Genomic DNA, 27325 nt, shown 5'->3' on the forward strand with positions numbered 1-27325 from the left:
AGTGGCCTCACGTAACGTCCAGTCGTAAGCCCTCGACCGCACGGCACCCTCATGGACATCGTGGGCCCCACTAGCTACCGGCTCCAGCTCAGCGCAAGCCTGCGCCGCGCAGCAACCAGCGAACCGCAGGGTGCTCACATGCTATTTTTGCAGGCAGAACAAACACTCCCGGCAGCGCTGCCTGGCGCGGAGCGTGACCTGCAACGGATGCGGAAAGAAGGGACACTTTGTTTCTGTGTGCCAGGCCACGTGCGGCTCGTGGGCACCGCCATCTTCTTCCCCGCAGGCCACGTGCAGCCCGTGGGTGCCACCATCTTTAATGCCGCCCTCCATGGGCACCCCGTGGGCGCCGCTATCTTCGGCACCATTTTGGACGGCGCCTCAGGACCCCTGCTCGTCTGGAGGCTCGCCTGGCCGTTCATCGCCTGCCGCTACCCCCACCACCGCTGACCAGCCTGGGGCCTCCCAGCATCTGCCGGAGATCGCCTCGATCACCCTGGACCAGTCCCGGACCCGCAACCTCGCGACCGCAATGACAACGGTGAAAATCGATGGACACAAGACGTCTTGCCTTTTTGACTCTAGGAGCACAGAAAGCTTCATCCACCCCAAGACGGTAAGGCGCTGCTCCCTCCCGGTACACCCCGTCACCCAGAAAATCTTCCTGGCCTCCGGATCCCATTCCATGGAAATCCGGGGGTACTGCATCGCCACCCTCACCATCCAACGCGTAGGGTTTAGCAACTTCGGGCTCTACGTCTTCCCCCACCTCTGCGCTGCCCTGTTACTCGGCCTGGACTCCTAGTGCCACCTCCAACGTTTAACCTTAAAATTCGGCGGACCCCTTACCCCCCTCACCGTATGCGGCCTCACGACCCTTAAGGTCGACCCACCTTCCCTGTTTGCGAACCTCACCCCGGATTGCAAACCCGTCGCCACGAGGAGCAGACAGTACAGTGCCCAGGACAGGGCCTTCATCAGGTCGGAGGTCCAATGGCTCCTGCGGGAAGGCATCATTGAGGCCAGCAACAGCCCCTGGAGAGCCCAAGTGGTAGTAATAAAGACTGGGAAGAAGCACAGGATGGTCATTGACTACAGTCAGACCATTATGCAGTATATGCAGCTCGACGCGTACCCCTCCCACGCATATCTGACATGGTCAATCAGATTGCACAGTATCGGGTCTTTTCCACAGTGGACCTGAAATCTGCCTACCACCAGCTCCCCACCCGCCCGGAGGACCGCCAATACATGCGTTCGAAGCAGATGGCCGCCTCTATCACTTCCTTAGGGTTCCCTTTGGCGTCACTAATGGGGTCCCAGACTTCCAACGTGAGATGGACCGAATGGTTGACCAGTACGGACTGCGGGCCACCTTCCTGTACCGAGACAACGTCACCATCTGCGGCCACGATCAGCAGGACCACGACGCTAACCTCCTAAAATTTCTCCACACCGCCAACCTCCTTAATCTCATGTAGAATAAGAAGAAATGCGTATTCCCCACCAACTGCTTAGCCATCCTTGGCTATGACGTGGAAAATGGAGTTCTAGGGCCCGACCCCGACCGCATGCACCCCTCATGGAACTCCCCCTCCCCCACTGCCCCAAAGCCTTGAAACGATGCCTGGGATTTTTCTCCTACTATGCCCAGTGGGTCCCTAACTATGCAGACAAGGCCCGCCCACTCATTCAGTCCACAGTTTTTCCCCTGACGGCTGAGGCCTGCCAGGCCTTCAACCGCATCAAGGTTGACATCGCCAAGGCCACGATGCACGCGGTCGACGAGTCCCTCCCCTTCCAGGTGGAGAGCGATGCATCGGACGTAGCTCTGGCCGCCACCCTCAAACAGGCGGGTAGGCCCGTGGCCTTCTTTCCTCGCACCCTCCATGCCTCCGAAATGCGGCACTCCTCTGTCGAAAAGGAGACCCAAGCCATTGTGGAAGCTGTGCAGCATTGGAGGCATTACCTGGCCGGCAGGAGATTCACTCTCCTCACCAACGGTCAGTTGCCTTCATGTTCAATAATACACAACGGGGCAAGATCAAAAACGACAAGATCTTGAGGTGGAGGATCGAGCTCTCCACCTATAACTACAAGATTTTGTATCGCCTGGGGAAGTTCAACGAGCCCTCTGACGCCCTATCCCGCGGTAGAGTTGAGGAACCACAAAGGCAAAAAAACCATAATGGGAGTTATGTACAGGCCTCCTAACAGTGGTCAGGACCGGGGGCACAAAATGCACCACAAAATAGAAAGTGCATGTCAGAAAGTCAAGGTCACAGTGATCATGGGGGACTTCAATATGCAGGTGGACTGGGTAAATAATGCTGTCAGTGGACCCAAGGAAAGGGAATTCATTGAATGTTTACAGGAGGGCTTTTTGGAACAGCTTGTGATGGAGCCCACGAGGGAACAGGCCATTCTGGACTTACTGTTATGTAATGAGCCAGACTTGATTAAAGATCTTAAAGTAAGGGAACACTTAGGAGGCAGTGATCATAATATGGTAGAATTCAATCTCCAATTTGAAAGAAAGAAGGTAGAATCAGATATAAAGGTGTTCCAGTTAAATAAAGGTAACTACAGGGGCATGAGGGAGGAACTGACAAAAATCGACTGGGAGCAGAGCCTAGTGGGAAAGACAGTAGAACAGCAATGGCAGGAGTTTCTGGGAGTAATTGAGGACACAGTACAGAGGTTCATCCCAAAGAAAAGAAAGGTTATCAGAGGGGGGATTAGGCAGCCATGGCTGTCAAAGGAAGTTAGGGAATGTATCAAAGCAAAAGAGAAAGCCTATAATGTGGCAAAGAGTAGTGGGAAGTCAGAAGATTGGGAAGGCTACAAAAACAAACAGAGGATAACAAAGAGAGAGATAAGGAAAGAGAGGATCAAATTTGAAGGGAGGCTAGCCAGTAACATTAGGAATGATAGTAAAAGTTTCTTTAAATACATTAAAAACAAACGGGAGACAAAAGTAGACATTGGGCCGCTCCAAAATGACGCTGGTAATCTAGTGATGGGAGACCAGGAAATAGCTGAGGAACTAAATAAGTACTTTGCGTCAGTCTTCACAGTAGAAGACATGAGTAATATCCCAACAATTCCGGAGAGTCAGGGGACAGAGTTGAATATGGTAGCCATCACAAAGGAGAAAGTGCTAGAGAAAATAAGAGGTCTAAAAATTGATAAACCTCCAGGCCCAGATGGGCTACATCCTAGAGTTCTAAAGGAGATAGCTGAAGAAATAGTGGAGGCATTAGTTATGATCTTTCAAAAGTCACTGGAGTCAGGGAAAGTCCCAGAGGATTGGAAAATCGCTGTTGAAACCCCCATGTTTAAGAAGGGAACAAGGAAAAAGATGGAAAATTATACGCCAATTAGCCTAACCTCGGTTGTTGGCAAGATTCTAGAATCCATTGTTAAGGATGAGATTTCTAAATTCTTGGAAGTGCAGGGTCGGATTAGGACAAGTCAGCATGGATTTAGTAAGGGGAGGTCGTGCCTGACAAACCTGTTAGAGTTCTTTGAAGAGATAACAAATAGGTTAGACCAAGGAGAGCCAATGGATGTTATCTATCTTGACTTCCAAAAGGCCTTTGATAAGGTGCCTCACGGGAGACTGCTGAGTAAAATAAGGGCCCATGGTATTCGAGGCAAGGTACTAACATGGATTGACGATTGGCTGTCAGGCAGAAGGCAGAGAGTTGGGATAAAAGGTTCTTTTTCGGAATGGCAACCGGTGACGAGTGGTGTCCCGCAGGGTTCAGTGTTGGGGCCACAGCTGTTCTCTTTACATATTAACGATCTAGATGACGGGACTGGGGGCCTTCTGGCTAAGTTTGCCGATGATACAAAGATAGGTGGAGGGGGAGGTCGTATTGAGGAGGTGGGGAGGCTGCAGAAAGATTTAGACAGTTTAGGAGAGTGGTCCAAGATTTGGCTGATGAAATTCAATGTGGGCAAGTGCGAGGTCTTGCACTTTGGAAAAAAGAATAGAGGCATGGACTATTTTCTAAATGGTGACAAAATGCATAATGCTGAAGTGCAAAGGGACTTGGGAGTCCTAGTCCAGGATTCTCTAAAGGTAAATTTGCAGGTTGAGTCCGTAATTAAGAAAGCAAATGCAATGTTGTCATTTATCTCAGGAGGCTTGGAATATAAAAGCAGGGATGTACTTCTGAAGCTTTATAAAGCATTAGTTAGGCCCCATTTAGAATACTGTGAGCAATTTTGGGCCCCACACCTTTGGAAGGACATACTGGCACTGGAGCGGGTCCAGCGGAGATTCACACGGATGATCCCAGGAATGGTAGGCCTAACATATGATGAACTTCTGAGGATCCTGGGATTATATTCATTGGAGTTTAGGATGTTGAGGGAAGATCTAATAGAAACTTACAAGATAATGAATGGCTTAGATAGGGTGGACGTAGGGAAGTTGTTTCCATTAGCAGGGGAGACTAGGACCCGGGGGCACTGCCTTAGAATAAAAGGGAGTCACTTTAGAACAGAGATGAGGAGAAATTTCTTCAGCCAGAGAGTGGTGGGTCTGTGGAATTCATTGCCACAGAGGGCGGTGGAGGCCGGGACGTTGAGTGTCTTTAAGACAGAAGTTGATAAATTCTTGATTACTCGAGGAATTAAGGGCTATGGAGAGAGAGCGGGTAAATGGAGTTGAAATCAGCCATGATTGAATGGTGGAGTGGACTCGATGGGCCGAATGGCCTTACTTCCACTCCTATGTCTTCTGGTCTTATGGTACATGTGCCAGCGCACAAGTGGACCGACTCCGGACTCTCCACGATGGCCTCTGCCACCCTTGGGTCACCCGGTTCTTCCATTTCATCAAGGCCTGCAACCTGCCCTAGTCCATTGAGGAGGTCAGGACTGTAACCAGAGACTGCCAGGTCTGCACAGAGTGCAAGACGCACTTCTCCCGGCCAGATCGAGCGCACCTGGTGAAGGCCTCCCGCCCCTTTGAGCGCCTCAGTGTGGACTTCAAAGGGCCCCTCCCCTCCACCAACTGCAACACGTACTTTCTGAACGTGGTCGATGAGTACTCCCAGTTCCCTTTCGCCATCCCCTGCCCCGATATGACTTCTGCCACGGTCATTAAAGCCCTCCACAAAATCTTCACCCTGATTGGTTTCCCCACCTATGTCCATTGCGATCTGGGATCCTCCTTTATGAGTGATGAGCTGCGTCAGTTCCTGCTCAGCAATGGCATCGCCTCGAGCAGGACGACCAGCTACAACCCCTGGGGAAATGGGCAAGTGGAGAGGGAGAACGGGATGGTCTGAAAGGCCGTCCTGCTGGCCCTGCGGTCTAAAATTCTCCCAGTCTCCCGCTGGCAGGAGGTCCTCCCCGACGCTCTCCACTCCATCATATCCTCCTCTGCACCGCGGCTAACGAAAACCCCCATGAACGTCTCTTTGCCTTCCCCAGGAAGTCCACCTCCGGGGTCTCGCTCCCAACATGGCTGACAGTTCCTGGACCTGTCCTCCTTCGCAAGCATGTACGGACCCATAAATCGGACCCTTTGGTCGAAAGGGTCCACCTCCTACACTCGAACCCGCAGTACGTCTACGTGGCACACCCCCGATGGGCGCCAGGACACAGTCTCCCTCCGGGACCTGGCACCCACTGGATTCCCACCCACGGCCCCCGACCTGACACCACCCCCCATCCCCCTCTCCGGTTGCCTCGTTCACCCCTGCGCCACTCCCCCTCCCCCAGCGAACATCACCGCAGCCCCCACCCCAGGAGGATCCATTCTCCCACTGGTTCCACTCAGGGGTGCCGAAGACAAGGACTACACGCTCCCGGAGTTGTAGGTGATCAAGTCGGGCCCACATCACCACCAGGATTGAGGCGATCACAGAGGAGGATCAAGGCCCCCGACAGACTGAACTTGTAAAACAAATTTCCACCATCCCCGCCGGACTCTTTTTTAACAGGGGGTGAATGTGGTAGTCACCACTAGCAGTATTATATGTATTACGGTATGGCCCGTATAGTAGAGGTACATGGGTAAATCACTGCCTGCTGGCTCCGCCCAGTAGGCGGCCTATAAATGTGTGTGCTCACCGGTGCTGCAGCCATTCTGGTTCCAGCTACAGGAGGCACAACATCTTTGCTCAATAAAGCCTCGATTATTCCACTACTGTGGTAATTGATAGTGCATCAGAGAGTCTCCATGTGCTCCTATTCCATGGAACCGGCGATACAAGCATCATCTAAGTAGATGGCCACTTTTGGCAAGACCTGTAAGGTATTTCCCATCACTCTCTGAATTATCATGGGGGCCGACGAAACTCCAAATGGAAGGTGGGTGTGTTCAACAATCCATGATGTGCATTTATCATGGCAAACGTTCCGGGTCAAGCTCCACCTGTAGGTACATGTGGCTCATACAAAGCTTTGTAAATGAACAGCCTCCCGGCCAGCCCAGCATAGAAGTCTTCAACCCGGGGCATTGGGTAGCGGTTCAATTGTGAAGCCCTGTAAACAGAAAGTCCCCACACAGCCAGGCGGTTTTATCAGGTTTCATCACGGGCACCACCAGCGTAGCCCAGTCCACAAATTGTATGGGTCGGGTGACTCCTAGGCCTTGCAACCATTGCAGTTCTGCGTCTACCTTAGGAAGTAACTACCTTAGGATTCGGAACCGGCCTCGCCCAAAAATACCGGAGCTGAGCAATAGGGTGCACATAGATGTGGCCTCTGTTACCCTTAATCCTGCCCAGAGCATCGTGAAAAACCTCTGGATAGTTATTCAACAAATCATAAAGATTGCCAGAACCCACCCAAATGATTTGCTGCCAATCGACTCGAAGGACCCGCAGCCATTCTCGTCCCGGTAAATTTGGAACCAGATCATGTCCAGCTGCTAGGGGCAGGCAGACCATGCTGTATATATGCCACTGGCGTCACGGTGGACTCCACAGTTTTTAACGCTACCCTGTGTAGGTGGCCAGCCGAGCCTTGGTATCCCACAAGGTCAGCGGGATTCCCATTCACAACCGTCGGGAAGTGCGGAGGGCCCCAACGGAGATGGCAGCCCCCGTATCTATCTCCAATGATTCTGGGTGAGCATTAACCCTCAAAGTAATCCGAATCGGTGTGGCCTTTGGAGACAATGCGCAATGCAACTGCATCCATCACTCGTCATCACGGTCGTCCTGGGTGTCAGTATACAAGACCCACATCCGGGGCAACCACTGCTGCTGTTGTGGGCGGCACGTCCTGTGCACATCCTGGGAAGCCCAGACCTTCGACCACAATGGTGGCATGGTGGCAGGTGCCCGCAACGCGGACTCCACCATAATCTTGCCTTGGTGGCCGCACCAGTAATTCTGGTCAGACCTGCACCATCCTGTGACCGATCTGGAGCCCAAGTGTTTGCGCCGTCGTGAACGCCGTCGAGTTTCACGACCGCGCGAACCGGGCCTCGGTATCAAAGATTCTGGCCTCCACAGGGGGCCACCACGGCGTTGGGACGGTTCATGCCGCTCCAGCGCCATGCTGGCCCCCTGACGCCATGTTGAGTCGGGGCCGGCGCGCTAAAGAAGTTCGCCGCACATGCGCAGGTTGGCACGGCCCAACTGCGCATATGCGGGGAACTTCTTTAGTGCGCCGACCCCGACTCAACATGGCGTCGGTGTTCAGGAGCCGGCCGCGCCAGAAAGTAGGCCTGGGGGAGGAGAGGCCAGCCCTCCAATCAGTGGGCCCCGATCACGGGCCAGATCCTATCGGAGGACCCCCCTGGTGAAGGAGCCCCCTCCCCACCCCCCACAGGCCACCCCCCGACCGTTCATGCAGATTTCCCGCCGGCAGCGACCAGGGGTGAACGGCGCCGGCGGGACTCTGTCATATCCACGTGGCCGCTCGGCCCATCCGGCCAAACGCGCAGGTGCAAATGGCGCCAATTCTCCGCACCTCGGAGAATCGCACGCCAGCATCAGAGCGTTGTGGCGCGATTGCGGCGATTCTCCAGCCCGGCGCGGGGCTCGGAGAATCGCCCTCCTGGAGCCTGAATGGGAGGGTGACCCAAGCTATGCATCCCATAATCAACGGACCTTTGTAGTTCCTGTACACTTGTTGCTCTGTTTATTTGGTTCTAAATATGACGGTCAATATGGTCGCCTTCCTTAATCCTAATTATGTTTACTTTCAGAGTCGCCAGGTATCTCTCGATACCGCCACAAGGTTCAAACCCGAATACCGATCAAAGAGCCGGTACACCAGTTAGTTAGTTCAAAGTCAATACTATTTATTTACACACACAGTAAGAGCTACTCATGCACAACAGTACTACAAACTAAACTATCTCTAACGCTAACGCCTATACTTAACCTCGGGTGCCCACTTAGTCAGAGGTACAATGGCCGTTGTTCGGATCTGAGGCTGTTGTGTTCGAAGAGATACAGGAGAACAGCTAAGGTCGTCCGTCTGGTAGCGAAGTTGACCTTGAGCTTACTTGCTTCTGGTGATGCTGGTGGATGGGTCTCTCCGCTTGAGAGCAAAATCCAAGAGAGCGAATCTCTCGTGGGTGTTCCTTCTTATACTTGGAGGGGCTTTGCGCGCTTTTAGACGGGCCTTAAACTTGGTCCCAATTAATTGGGCAGCTTCTCGATCATTGTTATCGATCTTAACCAATAAAGGGGTGGGTGCCCTGATGGTTGGGCGTGTCTTAGGTGACCGTTGGCCTTGCTTTGTTTGTGTCTTTCGGTTGGGGTACTGGCGCCGGGATGTCTGCGACAGTATCAACTACCTGAGTGTTAGTCCTTTGTTCCTCGGAGATGGGCCATCAATATGTTAATCGACCCAGAGTTTCGATTCCGTCTGGTAACTGCTTCCCAAATATACATTCAGGCTCTGTGCCTGCTTGTTGTCTAGTGTTTTTCACATTTCCCTACATTCTCTGTGAGCGCCATTTTGTGTTCTGGAAGTGGCCATCCCAGATGGCTACACACCCTCCTTGTGATCCTCAACGCGAAGCGTGAAGGATCATATTACTGAGTCTTCTTTGTTTTCTGCCTATGTCGAGCACCAGCAATCAAGGACAGGCTCTACTCTACTCTGTCCTATGGATTGGAACTTTACCTAAATTGTTTTATATGCACACATTATTATAAAATTCTACGGGGCGCAATGACATTCAGGCATGCATTACAATTAAAACACGGGAACCTCTAACTATTCTTATCTAAACTATCCTTAGTCACTTAAAAGAATTTACAACAGTATAAACTGTACAAAGAACAAAGAAATGTACAGCACAGGAACAGGCCCTTCGGCCCTCCAAGCCCGTGCCGACCAGACTGCCCGACTAAACTACAATCTTCTACACTTCCTGGGTAATGTATCTTGGCGGTCAGGTACAGAATTTTACATCTTTCTTTTATTCTAACAAACAATTATAAATATTAGGCGATGCATTTTATTCACTTAAAATGAAGGGGGGTTTGCTGAAGTCTGAAAATAGGGGGTCTGAAGGTTTATGCCAGAGTGCGGGAGGCTTTCCTTCGCCATTTCTGAAGTCTCAGTGTCTGGATGACACTGCAGAGTATTGCAATGACTAACAGTGCTTCTACAATGTAGGACAGGGAATACCAGGTGATAAATTTGTCACACCAGGTTGGCGTATCAGTTGCTGTCTTTGGGTGTGGTGTGTGGCAGGGATGGGAAACATGGCCTGTGGGGTAGGGGTCAGGGGGTCGCGTCCGCGTACAACTGTAGGGATCCCGCGAAGATCCAAATGTAGACCATGATGTCTGCCTTCATGTTCTCTTCTTCCTTTTTGGTCTTCCTGTGCCTTCTGTGGTTCTGGGTGTCTGTGGACACAAGCATAATGTCTGTTATTATCTTGCTTAAGATCTCGTATGTCTGTCTGTCTGTCCTTTTATTACCAATTGCCCATTATAATTGGTCACCATCTGTGACTCCCTCATTTTCTTTTTTAAACCAAATATTTTGGGGACAAGACATGCGAAAGAAAATGCTGTCACAGCGCGTGCAGTCTCGCAGCCTGTGTAATCGATGCGGTGAGTGGGCGGACAATCTCTCCAGCAGCAAAGTGTTCCATCCAAGTTTTTGAGGATGCAAATAGCATATGGGAGAGCAACCTAAGGGTCACTGGAAACAAACAAAAGAGTTTTGAACCAAGAGTTCCAAATGGGGTGTTTATGGGCCACGGCGGGGCAAGAATGGGTGGAATCCCCGGGCGGACGGTGACCAGTGCCGTTACTCCACTGCCTGAGCGATCGGACAAGAACGGAAAGAATTTGTGTTCGCTGCGGATGTTGCCTCTTGTGATTACCTTCGAATCAGAAGAGTAGCTATGATCGGTTGTCTGCCGACAAACTAGTTCCTTTAACTGCCAGTGGGCGTTAAAAGAGTGGTGGCGTGGGGCCATGAATAAACTATAGATGAAGAAACAACATTTAACATTTACAGTATCAAACATTTAAAGTGACAAATTAACACAACAAAATCATGCAGGCTCCATCAGAAGGACACCGTAAATCTCCATCGGTTCCTTTTTACCATCATCTGGACACCTCATTGCTCTATAGTGAACAGAGTCGCAAAGGGGCTCGTCTGGTGGGAGTCAGACTCTAAGTCATCATCTTCTCCCGGTTGCCATACTCGTGACTGGAGTAGTCGTGCCAAAGCTGCCAGGGGCGAATTGGGGTCCATCTCATCATTCCGGATGAGTCTATAAGAATTGTCGCGGTGCCAATGTTTTGTGTCGAGGTTGGAGGTGGTAGGGGGCAATCCATAGTCGCCGGGTGGTGGGTCCAGATCAGGGGCTTTGATATACGTGGTCTCAAAGGAGTCGCTGGAATCTTGTTCAGAGTCGCTGGGGATGGGGCCTGGTGCAGGAGTGTAATCGTGTCGCGGTGCAATGGGGCTGTCGCTATCGCTGTCGCTGTCGGTGATGGTTGAATGAAGGGAGAGGTGGAGTCGTGCCTCTGGGGGTGGAGTCGAAGTGGTGTCTGAGGATGGGCTGGACTGGTTGGGGGAGGGTAGGAATAGGTCGTGCGTGGGCGGGGCGTGTTCGTCTGCTGCTGCAAGTGAGATGTGGTTGTTTTGTGTGCCATTAGCCTTAAGCTGGTTTTTGTGAAACCATCCAGACTTTCCATTGTGATAGGTGATCTTATATACGGAGGGGCTGACTTTATCGGAAATGGAGAAGGGTCCTGCAAATTTGCGGGGGAGGAATGAGCTGGGGTTGTATAGGGATAGCATGACCTGCTGCCCTACTACAAATTCTGTGGCCTGTACTGTCTTGTCAAAGCAAACTTTACTTTGCTTCTTTCGTGTCCCAAGCCTAACAGCTGCGGCGAGCTGGGCTGCTTTTACATTATCGAGAATCTGCTTTCTCATGGGTGAGGGCGGTGACTGTGGCCAACTCGAGCCCTAACAAGTATTCTGTCCCCTTCATGGGTCGTCCTGTCATGAGTGTGTGTGGGGGTGTATCCTGTCGACATGGATACCGTGTTCCTTATCAACATTAGTGCAAAGGGGAGAACTGTGTCCCAGGTGCTATTGTGCTATTGCACCATTTTCCGTAGGGTTGCCTTGAGGGTTCTATTCATTCTCTCTATTATTCCGCTTGATTGGGGGTGATAGGCAATGTGGAATTTTTGTCTGATTCCGAAAATTGTGAGGACGTTTTTTATCACTCGTCCTGTAAAATGTGAGCCTTGGTTGGACTCTATGCTGCGTGGAAGTCCCCATCTTGTAAAAATGTGCTGCGTGAGGATCTTGGCTGTCGCTTTAGCCGTGTTCGTTCTGGATGGAAAAGCTTCCACCCCTTTTGTGAAGGTGTCGATGACCACCAACACATACTTAAAACCATTCTTGCAGGGGGGTAGGGGTCCTATATAATCAATCTGCAAATTCGTCCAGGGGCCATTAACAGGGCGGGTGTGACTAAGTTGACCTTTCCTTGCGTATCTGTCCGGATTGTTTTGGGTGCAGATTAAACAGTTTTCAATGCAATGCGTTACATTGGGTTTTAAATCGGCCCACCAGCAGAGAGGTCTGAGGTGGGCGAGCATTGCTTCTATGCCTTGATGTCCATGGTTGTCATGGAATTGACAGATAATCTGGTTTCTGCCCTGAGTGGGGACCACATAAATACCGTCTTTTAAAATTAAACGTCATGTGTCGTCAAAGTGTTCTTGTATTTATCGTAAGGGGCTGGGAAGTTACCTTTTAAAACTTCCCTGAGCTGTGCGTCTTCTTCTTGTGCCTGAGCTAAATCTTGATTGTTGGTCTGTGAGACCTGGACCACGTGTACTGGGGCACTCTCGGGGAGATTCCAAAAGTGACCGTATCTGGAACCTGCCTTTGCTAGGGCGTCTGCCTTAACGTTACCGGGGGGGACGAACGATGGTGGCTACAAACTTTAATAATACCATATTTCCGATCTTTAGCTGTCCTTAGAATATGCTGGAGTAATGGGCTGAGGGTAGGGGTTTTCCATCTGTGGAAACGAAACCTCTAGATTCCCACAGGGGTAGGAATTCTGTTAAACTATTACAGACAGATAGACTGTCGGAATATATGTCGGCTGGGGTTGGGAACGAGTTGGGGTGCTCTACAATATACGCTACGGCTGCTAGTTCTGCTGCTTGTGAGCCTAGATGTCCGGGCAATTTCGAAGATATCTCCTCTAACGTGCGTCCCTGTGCGTCCTCTACATATATGCCCCAACCGGTAATTCTTTTACCGTTCAAAACTGTGGAGAAGCCACCCACATAAATCTTTAGGGGTGCGCCTATGTCTGTGGGCTGGGGTCTCTGGAGTGTAGTGCCTGGTTTTGGGGGAGCTGACTTTGTTACAAAGGGTCCTGTGTTGTGCCTGGTGGTGATGATTTCACACTCATGTGGGGTGCCTGCGTAATGTAAATTGTCTGCTAAGAAAGTGTGTGTTTTTGTCCTCTTTACTGTAATGTCCTGTCCTTGTAAGAGAAGGGTCCATCGGGCGGCGCGAATTTGGCTGACTGTGCCGTCCTTTAGTCTACCCTCTAGTAGAAGTTGGGTTGGGGTGTGCTCTGTTAAAATGGTGACGGGGTTGAGTCATGTTATGTAGGCGAAGTATTGAACAGCCCAAAAAACTGCGAGCAGGTGCCTTTCACAGGCAGAAAATCCTTGCTCAACTGGATCAAGTACTCGTGATGTGTATGCTACGGGGCCTAAACGATCGCGTCTTTCTTGGAGGAGCACGGCCAAAAGAGTTCAGTCGGTGGCTGCAACCTCAATTGCGTATGGGGAGAGTGGATCTGGGACCTGTAATGCGGGGCTGTGCTGAGGGCTCGTTTTAATGCATCCACGGCATCCGTGTGCTGTGGAAGCCATTCGCATGGGGCTTGCTTTTTTAGGAGTTCGGAAAGAGGGGCCGCCTTTGTGGCAAAACCATCTCTGTGATTCCTACAGTAGCCAACTAGTCCTAGAAATGACCGGAGGGCTGTGACATTATGGGGCAGGGGTAATTTGACAATGGAGTCGATGATTTTCTGCTCGATCTCGCGTTTGCCATGGGCGATCACTGTGCCGAAGTAAATTAATTTTTCATGTAGAATCTGGGCCTTTTGGGGGTTTACTTTACATCCAATTTCATGAAGGAGTACTAATAATTTGGAGAGAAGCAAAATGTGCTCTCCCTTAGTATCCATCTGCAGTAGCAAGTCATCTACATACTGGACAAGGCAATCGGGTCGGGAAAATTTGGCTAATCCATTCGCCAGCTGTCGGTAGAAAATGGAGGGGAAATTGTGGAAGCCTTGCGGTAGGCACGTCCACGTGTATTGCTGTCCCTGGAAGGTGAAAGCAAATTTGTATTGGCACGCTTTATCCAATCGAATGGACCAAAAGCCATTGCTGATGTACAAAACCGAAAAAAAAATTGACTGGAGTCCGTGTTTTAGCATTGTCTCGGGACCCGTGGCTACGGTGAGGGCTGCTACTGGGGTTACTTTGTTTAGTTCCCAATAATCGATGGTCAGTCGCCATGATCCATTGGGTTTCCTGATGGGCCAAATTGGGACATTGTTCGTTGAGGCTACTGAATGGAGTATGCCTTGGTCAAGCAGACTCTGGATAAACTTTGCGATTTCGCCCTCTGCTTGTTGGGGAAAACCGTACTGCTTTTGGGGTTTGGGGTCGGGACCTGTAATGTTTATTAAGCCAGCGATCTTGCCACAGTCGTGCTTGTGCTGGGCAAAAGCTGCTTTGTGTTACTGCAAAACGTCCCTAACTTCCCTGTACTGACTGATGTCTCGAGGGTCGAACTAGAAGTCTCCAACTGCACTAATTCTGTGTGCGTAGTCTCCAACTGTGAGCGTGGTGGGGGCTCGTGCTGTCTTTGCCATTCTCCACATACATTTGTTTACGGTGTCGAACGATAGATTGTTGGAGCTCATAAAATCTATACCTAAAATGTGTTCGGCTGTCTGGGGTAGATCGACTAGAACTACGGGGTGTTTGGTTTTAATGTTCCCTATCTGAATCATTACAGGGGGTGGGATGTGTCCCTGCTGCAAGTCCCCTGTAAAACCGCTGAGAGTAATGATGTCTGTGGTGGGCCATGTGTCTTGTTGAAACATTGTGGAGGAGTTGAGCGTGGTGCGGGACCCTCCTGTGACCCAAAGAAATTCTACGGGGTGTCCCCGGACTGTGCCTTCCACGACTGGTCTTCCTGACTTGTCCCAAAGGGTGTCGCAGACCCAAGTTGGGGAGTCCAAACACTGTCAATAGGTGCCATTCATGTCTGCGTTCTCGGAACGGGGGCTAATACTATGAATTGGCTTGGCCCTATTCTTATTCAGGGTACCTGCTGCTGGTTTCGCTGCTGTTTCTGGGGCGCATTGCACTCTCGTGCATAGTGTCCTAATTGTCCGCAATTGTAACATTCTTGGGATTTAGGCTGCTGTGGGCTGTTTCTTCCCTCATTTACCCATGCGGGGTTCTGATGAGTCCTAACTGGATGCATGTTAGCATCTGCCTGCTCTTCCTCTGCTTTACCGTAGGCTGATTTTCCCTTAACGGACTGTTCCCAAGCTCGGGACAATCTCTTTGGTACCCATTTCTTATTGTGGGCCTCGTCTGAGGGGTCGTAATTTGCGCAAGCTCTCTGTCCTGCTTCAGTCGCGTGAGAGGCTAGGATTCAAGTCCATTTGGCTATATTGTCTGGGGTCAATTGGGCGTGGGCTAACTCTCCGAATACCGCTGTGAAATGAATCCACAGACGTCCAGCAAACGCTGTGAAGTGCTTGGTCTTTTTCTGCCTACATTTGTTTAGGCCTTCTACGGGGTCTCCCTTATTGTAGCCGATCGCACCTAGGTTCGCTGCATGCATTTCTTGGAGGGTGCCTCCTCCTACATTTTGTGGGTCGGGAAGGGCTGCCACGACTGGGGGGGTCGAGGCTCAAAACGGTGAGCTTCACTTGCTCCTTTTCATCCAGGCCGTACATGGTCGTCTGTTGTTTGACTCTTGCAAAATAATGGTGGGGGTCCGATGTGGGTAGGAACGGTGTAATCGTTCGCATGTGTCCCTTAATTGAGTAACGGTTAATGGGGCGGTGTACAGAAAATCGGGGTCTCCGTCTGTTGTGGCCCTGCGCTGTGTGGTGACGGGGCTCATAGGGTAGTGCTCTGCCTGTGCAGTCGGGGGTGTGGGTTCTTTTCATTTCTGAGGTTTGTCCTGAGTACATGTTCCATGTACGTATCTGATGCACGATCAATGGCCACTAAAGCGAGGTTGTAGTCCAACTGAAGGCTTTAATAAGCTAGATGTTTCCCCAGCAGCTCAGGTACAGAATGAAGGCTGCTGGGGCGGCACGGGTTCTTATACCCCGCCTAGCAGGGCGGAGCTTTCATACATTCTAACCAATAGAAAGCATACAGTTTCCACCAATGGTGCTTTAGCCTATCAGGTACCGTAATATCTATAATACCACATTCACCCCTGTTAAAAATGAGTCCGGCGGGGGTGGTGGACTGAAACTACAAAACATGGCAACATGGTATAATTAGTTATGGAGGTACTGTAATACCTCCGTACAGTGTTTAGTAACTATTTACAATTCTGATGGCTGTGTACATTTGATTGTTTATATTTACAGTTTACAATTAAAATGAAGCAATCAGTCGATCGGGGGCCCTGGTCGTCCTCTGTGATCGTCGGAGCTTCGGTGGTGACTCTGGTGGAGGCTCGGGCGTCTGTGACTCCGGGAGCGTGGCTTCGATCTCCATGGCAGCTTCGGCAACCCTAGATGGCGCTGGTGGGGAAAACGGTTGACCTGGGAAGGGAGCGCCTGCGGGGGGCATCGGTGGGTGGGGGGGCCTAGACGAGGCCGGTGGAAGGACCAATCCTCCTGTAAGGTGCTGTGGTGGAGGGGAGGGTGGAACTGGTGGCTGGGATGTGCGTGGGGTTCCGGTGGGCGCCAGGTCCCGTAGGGAGACCGTATCTTGTCGGCCGTCGGGGTAAGCCACGTAGGCGTACTGGGGGTTAGCATGGAGCAGATGGACCCTCTCAACCAACGGGTCCGACTTGTGCCCCCGCACGTGTTTTTGGAGCATGATGGGTCCGGGGGCTGCCAGCCAGGTCGGGAGCGAGGTCCCTGAGGAGGACTTCCCAGGGAAGACAAGGAGGCGTTCGTGAGGTGTCTGATTGGTAGTCGTACAAAGCAGTGACCGGATGGAGTGGAGGGCATCCGGGAGGACTTCCTGCCAGCGGGAGACTGGGAGGTTCCTGGACCGTAGGGCCAGTAGGACGGTCTTCCAGACCGTTCCGTTCTCCCTCTCTACCTGTCCGTTGTAACTGGTCGTCCTGCTCGAGGCAATGCCCTTGCTGAGCAGGAATTGACGCAGTTCGTCGCTCATAAAGGAGGACCCCCTATCGCTGTGTATGTAAGCGGGGAACCCGAACAGCGTAAAGATACTGTGGAGAGCCTTGATGACGGTGGTTGCAGTCATGTCGGGGCAGGGAATGGTGAATGGGAACCGGGAGTACTCGTCAATCACGTTCAGGAAATACGTGTTGCGGTCAGTGGAGGGGAGGGGGCCTTTGAAGTCCATGCTGACGTGTTCAAAGGGACAGGAAGCCTTTATCAGGTGCGCTTTCTCTGGCCGGTAGAAGTGCGGTTTGCACTCTGCGCAGATTTGGCAGCCCCTGGTGGTCGTCCTGACCTCCTCGATGGAGTAGGGCAGGTTACGGGTCTTGACAAAATGGAAAAAGCGAGTGACCCCGGGTGGCAGAGGTCCTCGTGGAGGGCTCGGAGGTGGTCCACTTGTGGGGTGGCACATGTGCCGCGGGACAGGGTGTCAGGAGGCTCGTTTAGCTTCCCGGGACGATACAATATCTCGTAGTTGTAGGTGGAGAGTTCAATCCTCCACCGCAAGATCTTGTCGTTTTTAATTTTGCCCCGCTGTGCATTATCGAACATGAAAGCAACCGGCCGTTGGTCAGTGAGGAGAGTGAATCTCCTGCCGGCCAGGTAATGCCTCCAATGTCGCACAGCTTCTACTATGGCCTGGGCCTCCTTTTCGATTGAGGAGTGGCGGATTTCGGAAGCATGGAGGGTACGTGAGAAGAAGGCCACGGGTCTGCCCGCTTAGTTGAGGGTGGCCTCCAGAGCAACGTCGGACGCATCGCTCTCGACCTGGAAGGGGAGGGACTCGTCGATGGTGTGCATCGTAGACTTTGCAATGTCTGCTTTGATGCGGCTGAAGGCCTGGCGGGCCTCTATCGACAGGGGAAAAACTGTGGATTGGATCAGGGGACGGGCCTTGTCCGCATAGTTGGGGACCCACTGGGCGTAGTAGTTAAAAAACCCAAGGCAGCGCTTCAGCGCCTTGGAGCAGTGAGGGGGAACTCCAGAAGGGGGCGCATGCGTTCAGTGTCGGGGCCTATAACTCCATTTCGCACTACGTAGCTGAGGATGGCTAGGCGGTCGGTGCTAAACACGCATTTATCGTTGTTGTATGTAAGGTTAAGGATTTTTGCGGTCGGGAGGATTTTCGGAGGTTGGTGTCGTGGTCCTGCTGGTCGTGGCCGCAGATGGTGACATTATCGAGATTCGGGAATGTTGCCCGTAAACCGTATCGGTCAGCCATTTGGTCCGTCTCGCGTTGGAAGACCGAGACCCCGTTGGTGACACCGAAGGGAACCCTTAAGAAGTGGTAGAGCCGCCCATCTGTCTCGAAGGCAGTGTACTTGCGGTCACTAGTGCGGGTGGGGAGCTGGCGGTAGGCGGACTTAAGATCCACCGTGGAGAAGACCTTATAATGCGCGATCCTGTTTACCAGGTCGGATATGCGGGGGAGAGGGTACGCGTCCAGCTGTGTAAACCTGTTGATGGTCTGACTATAGTCGATGACCATCCTATGCTTCTCCCCGGTCTTTACCACCACTACTTGAGCTCTCCAGGGGCTGTTTCTGGCTTCAATGACTCCTTCCCTCAGTAGCCTTTGGACATCTGACCTAATAAAGATCCGGTCCTGGGCACTGTAGCGTCTGCTCCTGGTGGCGACGGGTTTGCAATCCGGGGTGAGGTTCGCAAACAGGGAAGGCGGGTCGACATTAAGGGTCGCGAGGCCGCAGACAGTAAGGGGCCGCCGAATTTGAAGGTCAGACTTTGAAGGTTACACTGGAAGTCTAAACCCAGGAGTGTAGCCGCGCAGAGGTGGGAAAAGACGTAGAGACGGAAATTTTTGAACTCCCTTCACTGGACTGTGGGATTTGCTACACAAAACCCCTTTATCTCCACTGAGTGTGAACCGGAGGCCAGGGAGATTTTTTGATTAATGGGGTGGATGAGGAGAGAACAGCGCCTTACCGTGTCGGGGTGTATGAAGCTCTCCGTGCTCCCAGAGTCGATTAGGCAGGACGTCTCGTGACCGTTGATGACTACGGTCGTCGTAGCAGTTGAGAGTGTTCGAGGCCGAGACTGATCCAGAGTCACCGCGGCTAATCGCAACAGTTGAGAGTTCTCTTTGCGCAGTGCGTGGTCAGCCGAGCTGGGGTCCTGGGGGTTCATCCAAGATGGCGGCTGCCATTGGTTGCACATGGCTGGGGGTGCACAAAATGGCGGCGCCATCCCTCCAACGTGGCGTCCGCGGAACAAGATGGCGGCACCCGGTCTCCGCACGTGGCCGGAATATGAAGATGGCGGCGACCGTTGGCCGCACGGGGCCCATGGAGAAGTTTGTGGTTGCGGTCCGCATTTGCTGCCGGAGACCGCGGCAACCGTACTGGCCTGACATACCCACACGAAATTGCCCTTTTTGCTGTATCCCTTGCAGATGGATGCGCGGGCCAGGCAGCGCTGGCGGGGGTGCTTGGGCTGCCCACAAAAGTAACAGCGGTGCCCCCCGGGTTTGCCAGGCCACCTTGCAGCGCAGGCCTGTGGGGGAATGGGGGAAGTCTCGGGGTCAGCTGCGGAGGGTTTCCACGCTGCCCAGGAGGCTGCCGCGCGGTCGGGAACGTAAGCGTGGACATTCCTGGAGGCCACGTCCAGGGAGCCTGGAAGGGCCCGTGTCTCCCTGAGACCCAGGGTGTCCTTTTCTAACAGATGCTGGCGGATTTGTGAAGATAGCATACCTGCCACGAAAGTGTCCCGGACTAAGAGTTCCATGTGTTCATGCGCCAAAACATGCGGACAGCTGCAGCTTCTCCCCAACACCAGGAGTGCACGGTAGAATTCCTCCAGCGATTCCCCAGGGGTTTGTCGCCTTGTTGCAAGCCTGGCGTAGACCTGGTTTATCGGGCGAATATAGTGTCCTTTTAGCAGCTCTATTGCTGCATCGAAGTCTTCCGCTTCCTCGATGAGGGTGTAAATCTCCGGGCTCACCCTTGAGTGCAGGACGTGCAGTTTCTGCTCTCCCGTGGGTCCGTTTTTGGCCGTCCCGAGATACCCTTTAAAGCACGCCAGCCAGTGCTTAAAGATTGCCGCTGAATTCGCTGCGTGGGGGCTAAGTTGCAGACACTCCGGCTTGATTCGGAGCTCCATCCTTTTTTCTTAAAAAACTAGCTTATTAAATTGATGCACGATCAATGACCACTAAAGCGAGGTTGTAGTCCAACTGAAGGCTTTAATAAGCTAGATGTTTCCCAGCAGCTCAGGTACAGAATGAAGGCTGCTGGGGCGGCACGGGTTCTTATACCCCGCCTTGCAGGGTGGAGCTATCATACATTCTAACCAATAGAAAGCATACAGTTTCCACCAATGGTGCTTTAGCCTATCAGGTACCGTAATACCTATAATACCACAATATCTATGGGCAGTCTCATTTAACTCCTGCCAATCGGGGCCATTTTCTTGGTCTAACTGGGGTCCAAATGTATTCTGGAATCCATTTTGTACAGAAAGCAGGGAGTGCAGGTCTGCAATTTGCTTTCGGCATTTGGCGTGGTCTCCCGAGCTCTGCCTTTGTTCCGTCATGGAACTGTGGAGTGCTCGTAGGGCTGCTTTTAAATCGTTACATTGTTTCTGTAACTGCTCGACTTGGTGTTCTGCTTCTTCTCTTACCAACACCGCGTGTTGCGTGTCTTGGTACGCCTTATCATATTGCGACTGAAAGCTGCTTAAATGGGCGAGAAAAGATTGGTGTGCCCGTTTGACATCAGCCATCTCCTTGTCCTTCGCCGCTAACTGCTCTCTAAGTTGTCTGTTAACTTCTTCGTACTCACTAACATCTCCCTCATTATTCTTATCTGTCTCTTCAAACTCTCTGCGGAGCGTCCTCACGACCTCCTCTGTGCCTCGCAATTGTGCCAAGCAAGACACGATTGCCATCGGCTTACGAGCTTTCCCTAAGCTTTTCTTATGAATCTCGGTCAGGTTCTCCCACCAAGTATGTCCTGTACTTCCGGGACCTGTTTAGTCATTTGCACAGAATTCACTCCAAAGGGGCCACCCTTTCCCTTCGAGATATTTTCTAATTTCCTCTTCCCATACGGGACACTGCCCTACTCTACTGGTCGCTGCGACCTCGAATTCCTGGGGGTTCATAAGGTGTTCCATTGCCTTCATTGCTATTTCTATCGCTATCTCTGGGTTTCTACCGAATTTGGAACAGGGGGGAATAAAGTGGTGATGTAAACATGGGTACGGCTTAAGCTATTTTCCAGTCTACAAAACTCCCGACAGTTTTATGCAACATAATCTCTCAGGTTTACCTTATATCCCTTGTTAGTATGCATGCAAATAACACACTTCCGAATCTTGTTGGTTTTATCGATATTGGTCTTACGCTTGTGGTTTTTCTTTTTCGAATTGGATTTCTAATTCAAATTTGTGTTCTCTCAGAGTGACAAAGCCACTTCTAGGTCAAATCCCACCAGAGTCGCCAGTAATGTTGCTCTGTTTATTTGGTTATAAATATGACAGTCAATATGGTCGCCTTCCTTAATCCTAATTATGTTTACTTTCAGAGTCGCCAGGCATCTCTCGTTACGGCCACAAGGTTCAAACCCGAATACCGATCAAAGAGCCAATACACCAGTTAGTTAGTTCAAAGTCAATACTATTTATTTACACACACAGTAATATCTACTCATGCACAACAGTACTACAAACTAAACTATCTCTAACGCTAACGCCTATACTTAACTTCGGGTGCCCACTTAGTCAGAGGAACAATGGCCGTTGTTCGGATCTGAGGCTGTTGTGTTCGAAGAGATACAAGAGAACAGCTAAGGTCGTCCGTCTGGTAGCGAAGTTGACCTTGAGCTTACTTGCTTCTGGTGATGCTGGTGGATGGGTCTCTCCGCTTGAGAGCCGAATCCAAGAGAGCGAATCTCTCGTGGGTGTTCCTTCTTATACTTGGAGGGGCTTTGCGTGCTTTTAGGCGGGCCTTAAACTTGGTCCCAATTAATTGGGCAGCTTCTCGATCATTGTTATCGATCTTAACCAATAAAGGGGTGGGTGCCCTGATGGCTGGGCGTGTCCTAGGTGGCCATTGGCCTGGCTTTGTTTGTGTCTTTCGGTTGGGGTACTGGCGCCGGGATGTCTGCGACAGTATCAACTACCTGAGTGTTAGTCCTTTGATCCTCGGAGATGGGCCATCAATATGCTAATTAACCCAGAGTTTCGATTCCGTCTGCTTCCCAAATATACATTCAGGCTCTGTGCCTGCTTGATGTCTAGTATTGTCCACATTTCCCTACATTCTCTGTGAGCGCCATTTTGTGTTCTGGAAGTGGCCATCCCAGATGGCTACACACTCTTGCCCGCATGTTCGCGAGAGAGGGACAGTTCAATGGCACGCATTAAATCCAGCGTAGTTTCCGCTAACAGCTTCTGTTGAGTGGCCGAATTACTGTTACCACACATGAGTCCGCCCCGTAACATTTCTGAGCAGTGCTCCCCCAAGCGCCACAAACAACTTAAAAAGTCCGGAACCCACTCACGATGGTAGCGTACTGCCCTGTTAAATCAGTACCTTGCATGATCTCAGAGGATTTGGGGTGGTAGTGGTCTTAAACCATTACCACGAGCTCATCAACCAACCTGGAATCGGTGCAGCCAAGTAGGTCAAACCTTTGGTGATTCCACATACAGGCTGTAGGTCTTTCCCCAATACATCATTTCCTTGAACAAAGTGCCACATGCGTGCTGTATACTGATATCAATCCTCCAGCCCCGCATCGAAGACATCCAGTTTACCAAACAATGGCATTTTGAATGACAACACGTACCTCACTCAATATGAACTTCCAGTGAATCGAAGGGCGAGCTCAGGGCTTCTATAGGGCCTCGATGTCATAGGGGGATGGGAACCGATGAAGGAAGTCGGAGGGAAGTAAAACGGGGCCAGAAACAAAAAGCAGGAAGGGGGAAAGTGTAAGGCAGAGAAGCCATTGTCAAAAATCAAAAAGGGCCACAGTACAGGGTACAGTGACTGAGGAGAGTGTGAAAAGGGAGGTGGTCAATGCAGGATTGAGGGTGTTGTACCTAAATGCGCGCAGCATACGGAACAAGGTAAATGAGCTTGTTGTGCACATTGAAATTGGCCGGTATGATGTTGTGGGCATCACAGAGACGTGGCTGCAAGGGGATCAGGGCTGGGATCTAAATATCCAAGGATATGTGTCCTATCGAAAGGACAGGCAGATGGGCAAAGGTGGCGGGGTTGCATTGTTAGTAAGGAATGAAGTTAAATCGATAGCAAGGAGCGATATAGGATCAGAAAGGCACAGAGTCTCTGTGGGCAGAGTTGAGGAATCGCAAAGGTAAAAAGACCATGATGGGAGTTATGTACAGGGCCCTAGCAGTAGTCAGGATCTGGGGCAGAAAATAAATCAGGAGATAGAAAAGGCATGTAAAAAATGCAATATTACAATAATCATGGGGGACTTCAATATGCAGGTGGACTGGGAAAATCAGGTTGGTAGTGGATCCCAAGGAATGGAATTTGCGAATGTCCAAGAGATTTTTTTTGCAGCAGCTTGTGATAGAGCCTACTAGGGAACAGATAATTCTGGATTTGGTGATGTGTAATGAGGCATTCTTGATTAGGCAACTTAAAGTGAAGGAACCCTTAGGGAGCAGCGACCACAATATGATAGAATTTACCCTGCAGTTTGAGAGGGAGAAGCTGCAATCAGATGTAATGGATTTACAATTAAATAAGGGTAACTACAAAGACATGAGGGAGGAGCTGGCCAGAGTTGATTGGAAAAGGAGCCTAGCAGGGAAGACAGTGGAACAGCAATGGCAGGAGTTTTTGGTGGTTATTAGCGAGGCTCAGCAGAAATTCATCCCAAGGAGGAGGAAACATGCTGAGGGGAGGACAAGGCATCCATGGCTGACGAGGGATGTGAAGGACAGCATAAAGGCTAAAGAAAAAGCATACAAAGTGGCGAGGATAGGTGGGAAACCAGAGGAGTGGGAAGCCTTTAAAAATGAGCGGACAACTAAAAAAGCAATAAGGGGGGAGAAGATGAAGTATGAGTGCAAGCTAGCTAGTAATATAAAGGAAAATAGGAAGAGATTTTTTCAATATATAAAAGGTAAGAGAGAGGCAAAAATAGACATTGGACCACTGGAAAATGTGGCTGGACAAGTAATAATAGGAAACAAAGAAATGGCAGATGAACTGAATAGTTATTTTGCCTCAGTCTTCACGTTGGAAACACCAGTGGGATATCAGAGGTCCAGGAGAATCAGGGGGCAGAGGTGAGTGAAGTGACCATTACTAAGGAGAAGGTTCTGGGGAAACTGAAAGGTCTGAAAGTTGATCAGTCACCTGGACCGGATGGACTACACCCTAGGGTTCTAAAAGAGATAGCTGAGGAAATTGTGGAGGCATTAGTGATGATCTTTCAGGAATCACAGGAGGCAGGAAGGGTCCCAGAGGACTGGAAGGTGGCTAATGTCACACCCCTGTTTAAGAAGGGAGGGAGGCAGAAGACGAGAAATTATAGGACAGTTAGCCTGACTTCGGTCATTGGTAAGATTTTAGAGTCTGTTATTAAAGATGAGATCGCGGAGTACTTGGACGTGCATGGTAAAATAGGACTGAGTTAACACGGCTTTGTCAAAGGGAGGTCCTGTCTGACAAATCTGTTAGAGTTCTTTGAGGAGGTAACAAGGAGTTGGAAAAAGAAGAACCATGGACGTGATTTATTTAGATTTCCAGAAGGCCTTTGACAAGGTGCCACATAGGAGACTGTTAAATAAGTTAAGAGCACATGGTGTTCAGGGTAAGATCCTGGCCTGGATAGAGGATTGGCTGACTGGCAGAAGGCAGAGAATGGAGATAAAGGGGTCTTTTTCAGGATGGCAGCAGGTGACTAGTGGTGTGCCTCAGGGGTCTGTGCTGGGACCACAACTTTTTACCATATATATTAATGATCTGGAAGAAGGTACTGAAGACACTGTTGCTAAGTTTTCAGATGGTACAAAGATTTGTAGAGGGACAGGTAGTATTGAGGAAGCAAGGGGGCTGCAGAAGGACTTGGACAAGCTAGGAGAGTGGGCAGTGAAGTGGCAAATGAAATATAATGTGGAGAAGTGTGAGGTTATGCACTTTGGAAGGAGGAATTTAGGCATAGACTATTTTCTAAATGGGGAAATACTTCGGAAAGCAGAAGCACAAAGGGACTTGGGAATCCTTGTTCACGATTCTCTTAAGGTTAATGTGCAGGTTCAGTGGGCAGTTAAGAAGGCAAATGCAATGTTAGCATTCATGAATACAAGACCAGGGATGTACTTCTGAGGCTCTGGTCAAACCCCATTTGGAGTATTGTGAGCAGTTTTGGGCCCTGTATCTAAGGAAGGATGTGCTGGCCTTGGAAAGGGTCCAGAGGAGGTTCACAAGAATGATCCCTGGAATGAAGAACTTGTCGTATGAGGAACGTTTGAGAACTCTGGTTCTGTACTCGTTGGAGTTTCGAAGGATGAGAGGGAATCTTATTGAAACTTACAAGATACTGCGAGGCCTGGATAGAGTGGACGTGAAGAGGATGTTTCCACTTGTAGGAAAATCTAGAACCAAAGGATAGCATCTCAGACTAAAAGGACGATCCTTTAAAACAGAGATGAGGAGGAATTTCTTCAGCCAGAAGATGGTGAATCTGTGGAACTCTTTGCCGCAGAAGGTTGTGGAGGCCAAATCACTGAGTGTCTTTAAGACAGAGATAGATAGGTTCTTGATCAATAAGGGGATCAGGGGTTATGGGGAGAAGGCAGGAGAATGGGGATGAGAAAATATCAGCCATGATTGAATGGCGGAGCAGACTCGATGGGCCGATTGGCCTAATTCTGCTCCTATGTCTTATGGTCTTATGGTCTTATAATAACTCATAAGGAAACTGTTGCGAACAAAGGTGAATTTATTGACATATTTACAATTGCAGGTTTAGTACATCATTTCCCAATGCAGACCACGCTGGGAGAATAGATCTGATCAGTCCCTGAGTTGGGTCTACTTTTATCCCCTAGTGTCACAGGACCAGGTCATCTATGGTCAAATTGCCTCACAAATGAAAATTCAGGGCATGAAATGAAAATCACTTATTGTCACGCGTAGGCTTCAAATGAAGTTACTGTGAAAAGCCCCTAGTTGCCACATTCCGGCGCCTGTTCGGGGAGGCTGGTACGGGAATTGAACCGTGCTGCTGGCCTGCTTTGGTCTGCTTTCAAAGTCAGTGATTTAGCCCTGTGCTAAACCAGCCCCTGTGCTAAACCATGGTCCCCTTCTCTGCAGTAACTCTTGTGGCTATGGTCTTTGCTCCACAATTGTTGAGGCAGCAGAGGGAAGGGCTTACTCCAGTGGAAATGCATCCTAGCAGGTGTCAGAACCTTTGGAAGGCACTGGGAGAGCGGTGGAAATTATCAGCATCACATGTTACAAAGAGAAGGTAAGTCCAAAAGGTCAAAATGGCTTTCTGTCACTTGGAAAATGACAGCTCGGTGCCGATCGTTGACTTTGGCATGCCTGAAGTTCCTTCTTGGCAGGCAACTTTGAAGTGCTCGCTTCTTATCTTGTGTTTGCACTCAAAGTATTACAGTAATGTGAACAAATATCCTGAAATGAGCTAACCACTAAATGCCAGTAATAGAGACAAATTTGCTCTTAACGGCTATTGTACCAGAATTGTAGCTTACACTTACGATGAGTCACAGAGGTAACGTCCGTGACTAGGATAATTGCAGATTGTTAAGGGGTAATTCCCCATAAGATGAGTTAGCCGAGAAGGAAGAAGGAAATTGGGGAAGGAATTTTGTCCCTTAAAGTAAAGGTGTTGATGGTGTTTCGGAAGAGATAGTGGGGGAAGGGGGCGATCTGTGATAAGTGGATGTACTGATTAGACCTGGACCCTGTATGGTACAAAGTTGAGACTGAATGACCTTTCCTTGCTCCTTTGACCGATTCGATGTCACCCCACCGCCCGTCTCCAAACTATCTCACTGCCCCTGAACGCAGGTGAAGCTGAGCAGTGAGGGACAGGAAGTTGTACAAGATGGCTGCTCGCACTTGTGCTATTCTGGAATCATCCAAACAACAGGATGTCCACCTGCCATGCCAGGAAATTTGCATTTATTAAGTGTTTTCACATCTTCAGGATATCCCAAAGCCCTTCACAGCCATTGGAGTACTTTTCTTGTCACATGGGAAACACAGCAGCCAATCCGTGGACAAGCAGATCGCAGAAACAACCAGATGACAAGGCTAGATCATTTGTTTTAATCAGATCAGTCGAGGGATAAATATTGGCCCAGGGCAACTCCTTTGTTTATTTTCACATAATGTCATGGGATCATTAGCCTGAGAGGGAATATGGAAGCTCAGCTTAACCTCCT

Source organism: Scyliorhinus torazame, chromosome 4 (genome assembly GCF_047496885.1).
Source record: "Scyliorhinus torazame isolate Kashiwa2021f chromosome 4, sScyTor2.1, whole genome shotgun sequence".
Classification (NCBI taxonomy): Eukaryota; Metazoa; Chordata; class Chondrichthyes; order Carcharhiniformes; family Scyliorhinidae; genus Scyliorhinus; species Scyliorhinus torazame.